The 13,183-nt window shown below is 40.2% G+C and overlaps 1 non-coding gene across 1 annotated transcript; it reads left to right on the top strand.

The window, feature by feature from the left end:
* The first annotated feature begins 486 nt into the window (after positions 1-486).
* Positions 487-652, top strand: LOC112205680 (U1 spliceosomal RNA). The gene has a single exon (XR_002939778.2). It is a non-coding gene; the product is annotated as a U1 spliceosomal RNA (small nuclear RNA).
* The last annotated feature ends 12,531 nt before the right edge of the window (positions 653-13,183 follow it).

Below are 13,183 nucleotides of genomic sequence, written 5' to 3'. Positions count from 1 at the left end.
AGTTGTATTGTTTTCTCCTGAGCAGTAACATTTCAAAGCTGTCTTGAAGGTTGTTGCCTGGTAGCAGAGATTTGGAGGAGGGGAAGGCAAATTTAGAAATATATTCTATGACTAGGGCTCTTTATAGAAAAGGTAAAAGGACGAATTGATAAGGATTCTGTTTTTTCAGAGCAGAAGAACTTGATAAGGAGTCAAGAAGCTGACATTTTAAAAACAAAAAACTCAAGTTGTTATTATAGTATTGTGACACTTCTGCATAATTTCCTAACAAAGACCAGCATTCATAGTGCTGAGGAACAGACTTTTCCAGGCATTTTACTGAATAAGCTGTAAAATGCTGCCTTTGCCTTTGCTGGTGGCCTGCTTGGCATAGCTTCTCTGGGCCTCTGCTTAACTTTCCCAGACAGCACAGCACTTTGAAACACTCTCCGCACTGAATACAACTAACAAGTTCTTGATAAATCTCTGCTATCAAAACTTATTTGGATTTTTACCTCGCAGGGGAGATGCCATGATCATGAAGGTGGTTTTCCCAGGATGAGGCTCATCCATTGCACTCCATAGGTGTGCTTACCACTGTGATTTCCCCAAATGCGGGAAACTCAACTGCATAATTTGTGGTAGTGAGGAACTGCATTCGTGCTTTCCCCTGGGGGAAAAAAAAAAAGGAAAAAACTTATTTGGAGTTTAATATATAATTAATTAAAAATCAATCCTGTGGGGTCACATATCTAGGGGAGACTTTAACCCATCACAGATACTGGACCTGGATAACTTGCAGTAACCCACTGTCTGTGATGGGTTAGTCTCCCCTTAACTTATCACAGATACTGGGTTATTGCAGGTCTGGATTACATAGTGCACTAACAAGAAAAATCAGTGTGCCATAGGTCCTTGGTGTTCCAAAAGTCAGAATAGTTATAAAATCCTGACTATGGCTTCATCCATTGCTTCATCAGCTATTCAGTTACTCACACCTAGCTATTCACAACAAAAGAAAGAAGCAACAAAAAAAACCCATAAAGTTTCTTGAAGAACTTGGAAATAAGGTTGACAACGAACATTAAACTAGTAAAATCCATATGCAATAAAAGAGATTAACACAGCACCCTGAGGAACCATTAACATACTTTCTATTAACAAACCTGAAGAAAGCACTAAGAAGAGTTAGGAAAAGAGAGTCAGAGAGCAGGAATTTTAGTCTAGAACTATCCAAGGAGAGAGGCACTTTGATAGTGGTGGCAGTGCTGATGGCACAGGTAGAGTGGAAGCAAGGAGACCAGTTGAGGTTCCTGCTATATGCCAGCCAAGAATGGTGATTTGGACTTGGATAAATGGTGGAGGTGGAGGTGGATTGAAGTAGACAGATCCAAGATTTATTTTGGAGGTAGGATCCATGGAACTTGGTAAGGTGTTAGCTTGTGGGAGTTGAGGAGAAGATAGCAGAAAGGCTGACTCCCAGATTTCTGGCATGACTAACTGGAAGGATGAAGATACACTCAGCTGAGATTTGGGGAGGAGCAGATTTGGGGAAAATATCAAACATGTAATATTGGGTAGGCCAAGTTTGAGATGGTGTCTTTGTCTATTTTGTGTTGCTATAAAGGAATATCTGAGGCTGGGTGATTTATAAAGGAAAGGTTTATAGGGCTCGTGTTTCTGCAGGCTGCACAATAAGCATGGTGACAGCATCTGCTCAGCTTCTGGTGAGGGGCTGCAGGTTGCCTCCACTATTGGCAGAAGGGAAGGGGGAAGGAGAGCGAGCACACGCTGAGATCACATGGTGAGAGAGGAAGCAAGAGAGAGCAGGGAGGTGCTAGGCTCTTTTTACCAACCAGCTTTCATGGGAAGTAACAACCAGCATAATAGAGTGAAAACTCACTCACTTTACCTGCACCCACCAACCCACAAAGGGAGGGCATTAATCTACTCATGAGAGGTCATCCTCCCTGACCCAAACATTTCCGATTAGGCCCCACTTCCAACATTGGGATCAAATTTCAACATGAGGCTTGGGGAGACAAACATCCAAACTATAACATTCTGCCCCTTCCCCCCAAACTCATGTCCTTCTCAGATGCAAAATACATTCTACCCCAATAGTGACGAAAGTGTTAACTTGTTCCAACATCAACTTAAAAGTCTAAAGTCCAAAGTCTCATCTGAGACTCAGGGCAAATTCCTTCCAGCTATGAGCCTGTAAAATCAAAAACAAGTTATTTAGTTCCCAGATGCAATGGTTGTACAGGCATTAGGTAAAGATTTTCATTCCCCAAAGGAGAAACTGGCCAAAAGAAAGGTAACAGGCCCATGCAAGTCTGAAACCCAGTGGGGCAGACAGGTAGACATTAAATCTTAAAGCTCCAAAATAAACTTTGACTCCATGTCCTGCATTCTGGGGACACTGGTTTGAGGGATGGGCTCCCAGTGCCTCAGACAGCTCTACCCCTATGGCTTTGCTGAGCGCTGCCTACATGGCTGCTCTTATGGTTTGGAGTGGAGTGCCTGAGGCTTTCACAGACTGAGGTGCATGCTGCTGGTGACTCCATAATGCTAGGGTGGAGGGCAGCAGCCCTTCTTCCACAGCCACTAGGCACTGCCCTAGTACAGTTTCTCTGCAGTGGCTTGCCCCTGTGGCAGGCTTCTGCCTGGGCACTCGGGCTTTCCAATACATCCTCTGAAATCTAGGTGGAAGCTGCCCAGCCTTTACCACTCTTACATTCTGGGAGCCTGCAGACAACACCATGCGGAAGCTGCCAGAACTTAAGGCTTATGCTCTCTGGAACAGCAGCCTGGGGCTGTTTGGGCTCAGGCTAGAGCTAGAGCAATTAGAATGCTCCCCACATCCTGCGGTGGCACAGGGCAAAAGCACCCCAGGCCTGTCCCCTGAAAACATTCTGTCCTCATAGGCCTCTGAGCCTGTGATGGGAGGGATGACCTCAAAGATTTCTGAAATGTCTTTGAGGTCTTTTCCCCATTGTTCTATTAGCACCTCGTTCCCTTTTATCCATGGTAATCTCTCTAGCAAGTGGTTGCTCCATATCGCCCTTGGATTCCTCACCTGAAAACATTCCTTCCTTCTCTACCACATGACCAAGTTATAAATGTTCCAAATTGTTTTGCTCTTTTTCTCTTTTAATTAGAAATTCCACCTTTAGATCATTATTTTGCTGCTGTATCTGATCATAAGCTGTTAAAAGTAGCAGGCCAGTCATGGTGCTCACGCCTGTAATCCCAGCCCTTTGGGAGGCTGAGGCGGGCAGATCATGAGGTCAGGAGATCAAGACCATCCTGGCTAACACGGTGAAACCCCGTCTCTACTAAAAATACAAAAAAGTTAGCCAGGTGTGGTTGCAGGTGCCTGTAGTCCCAGCTACTTGGGAGGCTGAGGCAGGAGAACGGCATGAACCCAGGAGGCGGCGGAGCTTGCAGTGAGCGGAGATCGCACCACTGCACTCCAGCCTGGGCGACAGAGTGAGACTCCATCTCAAAAAAAAAAAGTAGCCGTGCCACTTCTTGAATGTGTTGCTGTTTAGACATTTCTTCCACTGGATACCCTAGTTCATCACTCTTAAGTTTGGCTTTCCACAAAGCCCTAGGCCATGAACACAATGCAGCCAAGTTCTTTGCTACCACATAATATGGGTGACATTTGCTCCAGTTCCCAATAAGTTCCTCATATCCATCTGAGACTTTGTCAGCATGGCCTTTACTGTCTATATGTCTATAAACATTTTGGTCACAACCATTTAACCAATATGTAAGAAGTTCCTAACTTTTCCTAGTCTTTTTTCTCCTTCTGAGCCCTCCAAACTCTTCCAACCTCTGCCCATTAACTAGTCCAAAGCCATTTCCACATTTTCAAGTATCTTTATAGCAACACCCACTCCTCAGTATTAATTTTCTGTCTTCATCTGTTTTGTGTTGCTATAAAGGAATACCTGAGGCTGAGTAATTTATAAAGAAGAGGTTTATGTGGCTCACAGTTCTGCAGGCTGTATGATAAGCATGGCAGCAGCATCTGCTTCTGGTGAGGGCTTCAGGCTGTTTCCACTCATTGTAAAGGTAAAGAGGAGCCAAGATGTGCAGAGAGTACATGGTGAGAGAGGAAGCAAGAGAGAGTAGAGGGGTGCCAGGCTCTTTTTAACAAATAGCTTTGGTGGGAACTAACAGAGCAACAATTCACTCACTCACTCTCACTTCCCCAACCCCAGAGGGAGGGCATTAATCTATTCATGTGTCGTCTATGCCCATGGCACAAACACCTCCCATTAGGCCCTACCTTCAACATGGGAATCAAATTTCAACATGAGGTGTTGGGGGACAAACATCTAAACTATAGCAGATGCCTATAGCAGACATCCAGGTGAAATGACTAAACAATATAGGGCACGTGCTATGTAGGAGACTGGGAAAGTCTAGGCTTGAAGGTCTAGATGAAATTTGGAAGTCATTGGTATATAGACTATTGAGAGCAGTAAGTGAGAAGAAGATAATCTAGAGACTGAACACACAATTTGAAAAAGGACATAGCTCAGGTCCAAGCTCTGAGCATCAAACATCAAGGAACTAGGAAAAATGAAGAGGAAACAGCAAAGGATCCTGAGAATAAGTGAAGGCACAAAAAGCAGTGTTTTAAGAAAAAAGTGTTCAAGTGTTTAATACTGATAAGAAGTCAAGATGGAAACCAAAGAATATCTAGTGGATTCAGCAACAAGGAGGTAATTGGTAATCATGCAAACGGAGTTTTGGTGAAAAGATGGGAATGGGAGCCATATTGGGACGGGATCATTCATCCATTTATTCAGCAACTATGTAATAAGTGTCTGTGACATGCTGGTACAAGGTGCTGGGGATACAATGAATCTGACAGACACAATCCCCACTTAGGGGAGAAGCCATTAAGCAGATAATCATAGAAGTAATGACTCAAACACAATTATGGTAAGGGCTATGAAGGAAAAGAAAAGAAAACCATGAAAGTGTGTAGCAGAGGAACCTAGTCTAGCTTGAAAGCAAGGGAAGTTTGCCCTGAGGGAGTGATAGATAAAGCTGTACTTGAGAGACTTGAGTTGTGACAGCAGTGAGGCTAGGGAGGGAGATTGTGTGTTCCAGGCAGAAGGAACCACAAACGTGGAGTCCAAGAGGGCGAGACCATCATGAAAAGTCAGCAGTGTGGCAGAATCACAGTGAACAAGGAGAGAGTGGCACAAAACAACAAAAACAACAACAGCAACTAGAGCCTAGCAAGTGAGCCAACCCAGGGGTTCACATAGATCCTCCAGTGTTTTACATTGTAGGAAATGCCAGGGTGCAAGAAGAAAGGTAGTGAGAAGGCCTATGGCTGAAGACCTTAGGGCAAAAGGTAGAAAATTATACTTCTCTAGGGTGAGGAGTTCACTCTGATGTACAAAGTCTATTTTTTTCAAGCCAAAAATAATGGAATAGCACTGACTTTTATTCATTCATGTGAAGTCACCTGAAATGATATCTGTTGCATTTAAATGTTCATTAATAATATAAATGACTTAACAAATCCATTTCAATGGATATTCAATATTCCACTTAGATAAGTCACACAGCCTCATGACAACGCATATAACATACATAAACAGACAGGGATAAACACCTCCTCCCCCTCAGTTGATTTATTCAGCATGTTAGAGCAGTGAAGAATGGTTTCAGTCTTATAACCAAGTTAGAGCGAAGACACTGGCCACATAATACACATGCTCCATTTGTAAAACAATTATCAGTCTTGGGCAACCGTTCTCTTGCAAACTTACAGTTTTTAAAAGCAGTTATTGTCCAAAGCTGGGAGAACTTAAGTCTTCTCAAATGAGCATGTGAATGAATGGAGGGAGGTAAACAGAAAATAAAATTTAAAAAGATGAGGTCTGATATGGGAGCAGCTGGATTAGAAACTAAAAAAGCGGCTAGGCACAGTGGCTCACACCTAGAATCCCAGCACTTTGGGAGGCCAAGGCAGGCAGATCGATTGAGCTCAGGAGTTCAAGACCAACCTGGGCAACATGGTGAAACCCTGTCTCTACAAAAAATAAAAATAAAAAATAAATACAAAAATAAAAAAATTAGTCAGGTGTGGTGGCACATGCCCGTAATCCCAGCTACTTGGGTGGCTGAGGCAGGAGAATCACTCGAACCCAGGAGGTGGAGGCTGCAGTGAGTGGAGAAGGAGAGAGAGAGAGAGAGAGAGAGAGAGGAAGGGAGGAAGGTAAAAAGGAATAGTAATTTAAAGTTTATTTCAGCTATAATGCAGGTTATTCTGACTTCAAGGTAGCATCACATGGCATAATTCTGAGTCAATTCTCGAGATATTCTGTTGTGTTTATCTCTGTCTGTTTATATAAAAAGGCACAGTGAGACATTTCTAAACATGGCAGCATCTCAAGAAATATTGTTTCCATGAGCTTTCCTTGAATAAACTACTAGAAGATGAACTTCAACCAAGAAATAAATGGGAAAACTATGGCAAAAAGAGAGGTCATCAAGAGCAGGATAGGGAGAAGATGAGAAAATATTCTAATTTCATTATTTATTCATATCAGGGGATTGATAGATAGTGCCTAAGAGAGGAAGATTAAGTAAATACATTATAAAGACCATCACTAAAATAAAAATATAACCTTTTCAGATTTTCAGAAAAAATAAAACCAAATACATACCATAACATCAGAATTTTTAAAGGATCTATTAAATAATAGAAGGCATCATATAAAGTTATATATAATATTAATAATTAATACCAAGTATTTCAAGTTGATAAATCTAAATGTGCTAAACTAATGTATTAAAATAAAATAAATTTCAGCCAGTCTTGGTGACCCACACCTGTGATCCTAGCATTTTGGGAGGCTTAGGCAGGAGGATCGTTTGAGCCCAGGAGTTCATGACCAGCTTGGGCAACACAGCGAGACCCCATCTCTATTTTTTATTTAAAAAATAATAAAAATTGAAAGTAAAATAAAATAAAGTAAATTTGGATTAAATCATAAAGCAAAATTCAACACTATGCTGTACACAAGGGATCCAAAACAAAATAAATCAGAAATCTTTACAATTGTAAATTAGAAGAAAGCAATGGTTGTAAGTTTTTTTTGCTTCATTTTGTTTCTCTTTCTTCCTTTTTATTTTCTATTACACTTTAAATTCTAGGGTACATGTGCACAATGTGCAGGTTTGTTACACAGGTATACATGTGCCACGTTGGTGTGCTGCACCCAACAACTTGTCATTTACATTAGGTATTTCTCCTAATGCTATCCCTCCCCCAGCCTCCCAAGCCCTGACAGGCCCTGGTGTGTGATGTTCCCTGCCCTGTGTCCATGTGTTCTCATTGTTCAACTCCCACCTATGAGTGAGAACAGGAGGTGTTTGGTTTTCTGTCCTTCTGATAGTTTGCTGAGAATGATGGTTTCCAGCTTCATCCATGTCCCTCCAAAGGACATGAACTCACTCTTTTTATGGCTGCATTGTATTCCATGGAATCGCTACACTGTCTTCCACAATGGCTGAACTAATTTACACTCCCACCAACAGTGTAAAAGCGTTCCTGTTTCTCCATATCCTCTCCAGCATCTGTTGTTTCCTGACTTTTAAATGATCACCATTCTAACTGTTGGAGATGGTATCTCATTGCGGTTTTGATTTGCATTTCTCTGATGACCAGTGATGATGAGCATTTTTTCATGTGTCTGTTGGCTACATAAATGTCTTCTTTTGAGAAGTGTCTGTTCATATCTTTTGCCCGCTTTTTGATGGGGTTGTTTGTTTTTTTCTTGTACATTTGTTTAAGTTCTTTGTAGATTCTGGATATTAGCCCTTTGTCAGATGGGTAGATTGCAAAAATGTTCTCCCATTCTGTAGGTTGCCTGTTCACTCTGATGACAGTTCCTTTTGCTGTGCAGAAGCTCTTTAGTTTAATTAGACCCCATTTGTCTTTTTTGACTTTTGTTAACATTGCTTTTGTTGTTTTAGTCATGAAGTTGTTGCTCATGCTTATGTCCTGAATGGTATTGCCTAGGTTTTCTTCTACAGTTTTTATGGTTTTAGGTCTTACATTTAAGTCTTTAATCCATTTTGAGTTAATTTTTGAATAAGGTGTAAGGAAGGGATCCAGTTTCAGCTTTCTACATTTGGCTAGCCAGTTTTCCCAGCACCATTTATTAATAGGGAATCCTTTCCCCATTGCTTGTTTTTGTCAGGTTTCTCAAAGATCAGATGGTTGTAGATGTGTGGTGTTATTTCTAAGGCCACTGTTCTGTTCCATTGGTCTATATATTTGTTTTGGTACCAGTACCATGTTGTTTTGGTTACTGTAGCCTTGTAGTGTATTTTGAAGTCAGGTGGCATGATGCCTCATGCTTTGTTCTTTTTGCTTAGGATTATCTTGGCTATGCAGGCCCTTTTTTGGTTCCATATGAACTTTAAAGTAGTTTTTTGCAATTCTGTGAAGAAAGTCATTGGTAGCTTGATGGGGATGGCACTGAATCTATAAATTACCTTGGGCAGTAGGGCCATTTTCACGATATTGATTCTTCCTACCCATGAGCATGGAATGTTCTTCCATTTGTTTGTGTCCTCTTTTATTTCATTGAGCAGTGGTTTATGGTTCTCCTTGAAAAGGTCCTTCACATCCCTTGTAAGTTGGATTCCTAGGTATTTTATTCTCTTTGTAGCAATCGGGAATGGGAGTTCACTCATGATTTGGCTCTCTGCTTGTCTGCTATTGGCGTATAGGAATGCTTGTGATTTTTGCACATTGATTTTGTATCCTGAGACTTTGCTGAAGTTGCTTATCAGCTTAAGGAGATTTTGGGCTGAGACAATGGAGTTTTTTTAAATATACAATCATGTCATCTGCAAACAGGGACAATTTAACTTCCTCTTTTCCTAATTGAATAACCTTTATTTCTTTCTCTTGCCTGATTGCCCTGGCCAGAACTTCCAACACTATATTGAATAGGAGTGGTGAGAGAGGGCATCCTTGTCTTGTGCCGGTTTTCAAAGGGAATGCTTCCATTTGTTGCCTATTTAGTATGATATTGGCTGTGGGTTTGTCATAACTAGCTCTTATTATTTTGAGATACATTCCATCAATACCTAGTTTATTGAGAGTTTTTAGCATGAAGTGCTGTTGAATTTTGTCAAAAGCCTTTTCTGCATCTATTGAGATAATCATGTGGTTTTTATCATTGGTTCTGTTTATGTGATGGATTATATTTATTGATTTGCATATGTTGAACCAGCCTTGCATCCCAGGGATGAAGCTTACTTGATCGTGGTGGATAAGCTTTTTGATGTGCTGCTGGATTCAGTTTGCCAGTATTTTATTGAGGATTTTTGCATCGATGTTCATCAGGTGTATTGGTCTAAATTTCTCTTTTTTTGTTGTGTCTCTGCCAGGCTTTGGTATCAGGATGATGCTGGCCTCATAAAATGAGTTAGGGAGGATTTCCTCTTTTTGTATTGTTTGGATTAGTTTCAGAAGGAATGGTACCAGCTCCTCTTTGTACCTCTGGTAGAATTTGGCTGTGAATCCATCTGGTCCTGGACGATTTTTTGGTTGGTAGGCTATTAATTATTGCCTCAATTTCAGAACCGGTTATTGGTCTATTCAGAGATTCAATTTCTTCCTGGTTTAGTCTTGGGAAGGTGTATGTGTCCAGGAACTTATTCATTTCTTCTAGATTTTCTAGTTTATTTGCATAGAGGTGTTTATAGTATTCTCTGATGGTAGTTTGTATTTCTATGGGATTTTAAACTAAAGAGCTTCTGCACAGCAAAAGAAACTGTCATCAGAGTGAATAGGCAACCTACAGAATGGGAGAACATTTTTGCAATCTACCCATCTGACAAAGGGCTAATATCCAGAGTCTACAAAGAACTTACACAAATGTACAAGAAAAAAAAACAAACAACCCCATCAAAAAGTGGGCAAAGGATATGAACAGACACTTCTCAAAAGAAGACATTTATGCAGCCAACAGACACATGAAAAAATGCTCATCATCACTGGTCATCAGAGGAATGCAAATCTTTTTTTATTGTGGCTATTTGTTTCTTCTCTCATTTCTTATTAGTCTTGCTAGTGGTCTATCTATTTTGTTGATCTTTTCAAAAAACCAGCTCCTGGATTCATTGATTTTTTGAAGGGTTTTTGTGTCTCTATCTCCTTCAGTTCTGCTCTGATCTTAGTTATTTCTTGCCTTCTGTTAGCTTTTGAATCTGTTTACTCTTGCTTCTCTAGTTCTTTCCATTGTGATGATAGGGTATTGAATTTAGATCTTTCCTGCTTTCTGTTGTGGGCATTTCATGCTATAAATTTCCCTCACACACTGCTTTAAATGTATCCCAGAGATTCTGGTACATTGTGTCTTTGTTCTTATTGGTTTCAAAGAACATCTTTATTTCTACCTTCATTTCGTTGTTTACCCAGTAATTCAGGAGCAGGTTGTTCAGTTTCCATGTAGTTTTCCAGTTTTGAGTGAGTTTCTTAATCCTGAGTTCTAATTTGTTTGCACTGTGGTCTGAGAGACAGTTTGTTGTGATTTCTGTTCTTTTACATTTGCTGAGGAGGGCTTTACTTCTAATTATGTGGTCAATTGTGGAATAAGTGTGATGTGATGGTGAGAAGAATGTATATTCTGTTGATTTGGGGTGGAGAGTTCTGTAGATGTCTATTAGGTCCGCTTGGTGCAGAGTTGAGTTCAAGTCCTGGATATCCTTGTTAGCCTTCTGTCTCGTTGATCTGTCTAACATTGACAGTGGGGTGTTAATGTCTCCCATTATTGTGTGGGAGTCTAAGTCTCTTTGTAGGTCTCTAAGGACTTGCTTTATGAATCTGGGTGCTCTTGTATTGGGTGCATATATATTTAGGATAGTTAGCTCTTCTTTTTGAATTGATCCCTTTACCATTGTGTAATGGCCTTCTTTGTCTCTTTTGATCTTTGTTGATTTAAAGTCTGTTTTATCAGAGACTAGGATTGCAACCCCTGCTTTTTTTTTTTTTTGCTTTCCATTTGCTTGGTAGATCTTCCTCCATCCCTTTATTTTGAGCCGATGTGAGTCTCTGCATGTGAGATGGGTCTCCTGAATACAGCACACTGATGAGTCTCGACTCTTTATCCAATTTGTCCGTCTGTGTCTTTTAATTGGGGGCATTTAGCCCATTTACATTTAAGGTTAATATTGTTATGTGTGAATTTGATCCTGTCATTATGATGTTAGCTGGTTATTTTGCCCGTTAATTAATGCAGTTTCTTCCTAGCATTGATGGTCTTTAAAATTTGGCATGTTTTTGCAGTGACTGGTACTGGTTGTTGCTTTCCATGTTTAGTATTTCCTTCAGGAGCTCTTATAAAGGGAGGCCTGGTGGTGACAAAACCTCTCAGCATTTACTTGTCTGTAAAGGATTTTATTTCTCCTTCACTTATGAAGCTTAGTTTGGCTGAATATGAAATTCTGGGTTGAAAATTCTTTTCTTGAAGAATGTTGAATATCCACCCCCACTCTCTTCTGGCTTGTAGAGTTTCTGCCGAGAGATCTGCTGTTTGTCTGATGGGCTTCCCTTTGTGGGTAACCTGATCTTTCTCTCTGGCTGCCCTTAACATTTTTTCCTTCATTTCAACCTTGGTAAGTCTGACAATTGTGTGTCTTGGGGTTGCTCTCCTCAAGGGGTATCTTTGTGGCGTTCTCTGTATCTCCTTAATTTGAATGTTGGCCTACCTTCTAGGTTGTGGAAGTTCTCCTGGATAATATTCTGAAGAGTATTTTCCAACTTGTTTCCATTCTCCCTATCACTTTCAGGTACACAAATCAAATGTAGATTTGGTCTTTTCACAAGTCCCATATTTCTTGGAGGCTTTGTTCATTTCTTTTCACTCTTTTTTCTCTAATCTTGTCTTCTCACTATATTTCATTAATTTGATCTTCAATCACTGATACCCTTTCTTCCACTTGATCGAATCAGCTATTGAATCTTGTGCATGTGTCATGCAGTTCTCGTGCTGTGGTTTTCAGCTCCATCAGGTCATTTAAGGTCTTCTCTACACTATTTATTCTAGTTAGCCGTTTATCTAACATTTTTTCAAGGTTTTTAGCTTCCTCATGATGGGTTCAAACATCCTCCTTTAGCTTGGAGAAGTTTATTATTATCGACCTTCTGAAGCCTACTTCTGTCAACTCGTCAAACTTATTTTCTGTCCAGTTTTGTTCCATTGCTGGCAAGGAGCTGCAATCCTTTGGAAGAGAAGAGGTGCTCTGATTTTTGGAATTTCCTGCTTTTCTGCTCTGGTTTCTCCCCATCAGGCAAGGCTAACATGGGGAAAAACAAATGTTAAGGGGTACAAATAAATAATCTATAATGATAAAAAAAAATGCAGTTCACCAGTTACAATGTTATGAATACCTAAGCACCAAATAACTTAGCACCACCATGAATATTAATTAAAACATAAAATCACAGGATATACAAGAAAAAATGGAAACATTGTAGTAGAAGCCGAAATGACAGAGAAGGATTAAATAGCATGATTAATAACACAGATAAAACTTTGTACTCAAAAAAGAGAATACACCTTTTTTTAAAGTATCTGTGGATAATTCACAAAAATTGACCATGTATTAGGCCAAAATGAAAATATTTGTGAGGTATAAACTATAGAAATAGTACAGATAACATTGTCTAAATACAAGGCATTGAAAAAGAAGAGAAGAACCAGGTGCAGTAGCTCATGCCTATAATCCCAGCAGTTTGAGAGGCCAAGGCTGGTAGATCCCTTGAGCCAAGGAGTTTGAGACCAGCCTGCACAACAAGGTGCAACCCTGTCACTGCCAAAAAAAAGAGAGAGAGAGAGAAGAGAACACTTTATAACTTGTTTTATGAGGCCAGTATAACCTTGATATCCAAAACAGACAAGGACATTACAAGAAAGGAGAATTACAGGATGATCTCTCTCATCAACATACATGTGAAAATTCTGAACAAAATATTAGCAAATCTAATTGTATTAATACATTCAAAGCATGTATAGTTTTTTGTTTTTTTGTTTGTTTGTTTGTTTTTGAGATGGAGTTTTGCTCTTGTTGCACAGGCTGAAGTGCAATGGCACCATCTTGGCTCATCCCAAGCTCTGCCTCCCAGGTTGAAGCTATTCTCCTG

This window comes from Pan troglodytes, chromosome 16, assembly GCF_028858775.2.
Source record: "Pan troglodytes isolate AG18354 chromosome 16, NHGRI_mPanTro3-v2.0_pri, whole genome shotgun sequence".
Taxonomy (NCBI): domain Eukaryota; kingdom Metazoa; phylum Chordata; class Mammalia; order Primates; family Hominidae; genus Pan; species Pan troglodytes.
This window is presented reverse-complemented; position numbering and strand designations above follow the sequence as displayed.